General features: G+C 37.9%; 1 protein-coding gene across 1 annotated transcript in view; it reads right to left on the bottom strand.

The window, feature by feature from the left end:
- Nucleotides 1-3,509, bottom strand: part of LOC110536533 (protein phosphatase EYA1) — a 138,988-nt gene extending 135,479 nt beyond the window's left edge. Inside the window, exon 1 of the mRNA XM_090189226.1 lies at nucleotides 3,196-3,509. The gene's annotated coding sequence lies outside the window, so the exon portion shown is untranslated. The remainder of the gene's footprint in view (nucleotides 1-3,195) is intronic.
- Between the last annotated feature and the right edge of the window lie 866 nt (nucleotides 3,510-4,375).

The following is a 4,375-nucleotide window of genomic DNA, read 5'->3' as shown; positions in this document are numbered from 1 at the left end:
GCCTATAGTTTGACTGAATGGGTCGCAGCAGGCTTCAGCACCCATGCTTATTGTCTACACAGAGAAAGAGAGAGAGAGAGAGAGAGAGAGATCCATGCAGAAAAAAAACACATGAGTTTCACCTGAGATCTTATGTAAAGCAACACGTAATACACATGTGAAAACACCTGTCCACATGTGAAATCCTTGCTCTTTTTTTTAATATCCAAGCCATTCTATCTAAGAACTACATCTCTTGTTTGTTTTTTCAACGATCATAAAAGGTAGGTAGTTTCCCTCGCCAATGATTGGTGCAACATTAAAAAGACAGTACATAGAAGGAAAAAAAAAAGGGACGGCAACATTTGATTTGAGAGAGAGATCAAAAACACCTCACAGATTCAATGAGTTAAAGTGAGTCATAATGTCAGTCAGAGAACACACATTATCCTACAGCATCCTTCACTTAGGACAGTCACACTTCTTTATAGTGAAACACTACACATGTACCCAGAGAGAGAGAGAGAGAGACAGAGAGAGAGAGAGAGAGAGAGAGACAGAGAGAGAGAGAGAGAGAGAGAACGAGAGACAATGAGAGAGAGAGAGAGGGAGAGAGAGACAAAGAGACAGAGAGAGAGAGAGGGAGAGAGAGACAAAGAGACAGAGAGAGAGAGAGAGAGAGAGAGAGAGAGAGAGGGAGAGAGAGACAAAGAGACAGAGAGAGAGAGAGAGAGAGAGAGAGAATGAGAGACAATGAGAGAGAGAGAGAGGGAGAGAGAGACAAAGAGACAGAGAGAGAGAGAGAGAGACAGAGAGAGAGAGAGAGAGAGAGAGAGAGAGGGAGAGAGAGACAAAGAGACAGAGAGAGAGAGAGAGAGAGAGAGAGAACGAGAGACAATGAGAGAGAGAGAGAGGGAGAGAGAGACAAAGAGACAGAGAGAGAGAGAGAGAGACAGAGAGAGAGAGAGAGAGAGAGAGAGAGAGAGAGAGAGGGAGAGAGAGACAAAGAGACAGAGAGAGAGAGAGAGAGAGAGAGAACGAGAGACAATGAGAGAGAGAGAGAGGGAGAGAGAGAAAAAGAGACAGAGAGAGAGAGAGAGAGAGAGAGACAGAGAGAGAGAGAGAGAGAGAGAGAGAGAGAGACAGAGAGAGAGAGAGAGAGAGAACGAGAGACAATGAGAGAGAGAGAGAGAGAGAGCTACTACTACTGGGTTGTATGAATATAAAGAAGACAAATAATACTGTATTGATCCATCCAAGATGGACATGTGTCTTCTGTATTGTGTAAAGCAGCACTGACTATTCTACTAAAGTATAGCATAGAACAGTATATTATAGTATATACAGTATAGTATATTGTAGTATATTATAGTATAGAACAGTATATTATAGTATATTAAGCATAGTATATTGTAATATATTATAGTATAGTATTGTATAGAAAAGCATATTATATTATAGTATTGTACAGAACAGTATATGATAATATATCATAGTATATTATATAACATTATATTACATTATGGTATAGTATATTGCAGTATATTGTAGTATATTGTAGTATATTGTAGTATATTGTAGTATATTGTAGAATATTGTAGAATATTGTTGTATATTGTAGTTTATTGTAGAATATTGTTGTATATTGTAGTATCTTGTAGTATATTGTAGAATATTGTTGTATATTGTAGTATCTTGTAGTATATTGTAGAATATTGTAGAATATTGTAGTATATTGTAGTATATTGTAGTATATTGTAGTATATTGTAGTATATTGTAGTATATTGTAGTATATTGTAGTATACCAGGAAGCAGTGTGAGAGTTTACTCTAAGCAGTACGACCGGGACCCTGTGTTAAACCATAAGAGGTGGTTGTTTGTGGTGGTGGGGGTTAGCTGTTGTCTTGTGAGACACACGCCGTCCGTCTCCCGTTCAGAGCATTCCTGACCAGGCAGCGGCAAGAGCAGATGTCATTAGACGTCAACTGCTCTAACTGGGCTGCTGTTGTTTATTCCGCCAGTGGAGAAGAGACTCCTGCAGGGAGGTTTTGCTTTGCAGCATCGAAAAATGTAAACGGGGAGCCGAGTAATGAGCACGCAAGAGGACATCCTATCATACACACTTGAACATTTAGGAAGGAGATTTATTTAAATGTTTTTGAAATTGTGATTTATATTTTTTATTGTATTCAGATCGAGGTGTTTTGTTTTTAGTAATTTTAAAGAAGGATTTGATGTGATTTTTAATTGCTGAGCTAAAAAAAATTAAAAATAATAATGTAAAGTTGATTTGGGCATGATTTAAAAAAAAATAAGAAGTAGACAACAGTTATTGGATATAGTTAGGAATATTAATTTGTGATGAAGTCGGTGTCGGAAAAAAAACATTCATGTTTTTTCATACAAAGTAAATAATTGACATAATTGTTTAGAGTATATCATTAAGTCCCAAAGAGTATTTAATTCTTGAACAGTCAGTTTATACATTATCATAAATGTTTTCACTTATATTACTAGTACAGTAATATTTATAGGAATAGTACATTACCATTGTTGCAATTTATACTTATACTCCAGTAGCTCCATAATGTGTGTTTTTATCTTTTTTTTTAAAAATGTCATCACTGAGTTAGTTATTACAGACATACATAATTATTACTATTATTACAGATTACAGATATTATGGCAGTTTCGTATTATATTACATTATATTATATATATATATATCTAAATATCACTCCGCACTAAAACAAAAAGCATTGCTTTTTAAAAAATAAATATGATAACGCACAAGTCCATTTTTCATTTAGATATTTAGAGCAGTGGATGAATACAGTCAAGACGTAACCATAATGTAAGTGGTTATTTAACTGGTCTAAATGTTAACACGATAAATAAATATAAATAAGATGCCTCAAAAAAAAAAAAACAAAGCTGTTAAAACTATTTATTCGCACGATAACAACTAGTGCCAATATATATATTTTTTAAAATATTGACTCATTCTATTGACGCCTTAATTCATTAAATCCTCACAGTTTACAATAGAGATGCCTGTAAGTAATACAAAGTTCAGGAGAAGAGAAGAGTATGTATTTAACAACAAAACATGTTCATATAGCAAGCCAGTGACAGACAGGCATCAGACTAACCCAACCAACAGTGAAACAGCAGAAAATACAATACTGCTTCTTATAACACAAAGTCATACTCACCCCAAAATTGGAGAAAATTCCTTTATCTGGCAACCCTTCCTTAAAACTTCGTTATACTATTCTACAGCCAAGTCTGTCCAGTCCAGAACAAACAAGAAGAAATGCAAAATGAAGTTCTTAAAAAAAAAAAAGAGTTGGTAGAATCTGTAACGCAACAAATTACCGGCTACAAGACAACTTTTTCTTTTTCATTTTAAGCGTTAGAACTCATGGAGTCCCGATACACACACACTAACTGGTATCTCAGGAGACCGAGTCAGAGTGAGAAGGACAGTTGTCTGATTACTGCTTCAGGCAGTGACTACAGAGTGTCTGACGAAGAGGGGGGAAATAAGGAGAGAGAGAGAGAGAGAGAGAGAGAGAGAGAGAGGGAGGAGGGAAAGCATTGAGAGGAGGGAGGAGGTGGAGGGAGGGTAGGGAAGGAGAAAGAGAGAGAGAGGAAGGCTGCTTTTTGAGCTGTTTGAAAGAGCAGATAGTTGCGGTAAGCCAGTAAGGTGATAAGTCAGTAAGTCAGTAAGGAAGTAAGGTAGTAAGGCATCAGGGTTGTAAGGCAGCAAGGCAGCAAGGCAGTAAGGTAGCAAGGTAGCAAGTCAGCAAGGCAGTAAGGCAGCAAGGTAGCAAGGCAGCAAGTCAGCAAGGTAGTAAGGCAGCAAGGCAGCAAGTCATCAAGTCAGCAAGTCAGCAAGGCGATAAGGCAGCAAGGTAGCAAGGCAGCAAGTCAGCAAGGCAGCAAGGTAGCAAGGCAGCAAGTCAGCAAGGCAGTAAGGCAGTAAGGCAGCAAGGCAGCAAGGCAGTAAGGCAGTAAGTCAGCAAGGCAGTAAGGCAGTAAGTCAGTAAGCCAGTAAGGTGATAAGTCAGAAAGGCAGTAAGTCAGTAAGGCAGTAAGTCAGTAAGCCAGTAAGGTGATCAGTCAGAAAGGCAGTAAGTCAGTAAGGCAGTAAGTCAGTAAGGCAGTAAGCTTGTAAGGCTTCAGGGTAGAAAGGTGGTAAGTCAGTAAGATGGTAAGTCAGTAAGGCAGTAAGGCAGTAAGACAGTAAGACAGTAAGGCAGTAAGTCAGTAAGGCAGTAAGTCAGTAAGTCAGTAAGACAGTAAGTCAGTAAGGCAGTAAGTCAGTAAGGCAGTAAGACAGTCAGTCAGTAAGATGGTAAGTCAGTAAGGCAGTAAGACAGTAAGGCAGTA

This window comes from Oncorhynchus mykiss, chromosome 11 (genome assembly GCF_057628025.1).
Source record: "Oncorhynchus mykiss isolate SJ-2025 chromosome 11, ASM5762802v1, whole genome shotgun sequence".
Classification (NCBI taxonomy): domain Eukaryota; kingdom Metazoa; phylum Chordata; class Actinopteri; order Salmoniformes; family Salmonidae; genus Oncorhynchus; species Oncorhynchus mykiss.
The sequence above is the reverse complement of the archived record's forward strand: the minus strand, read 5'-3'. Positions and strand labels throughout refer to the sequence as shown.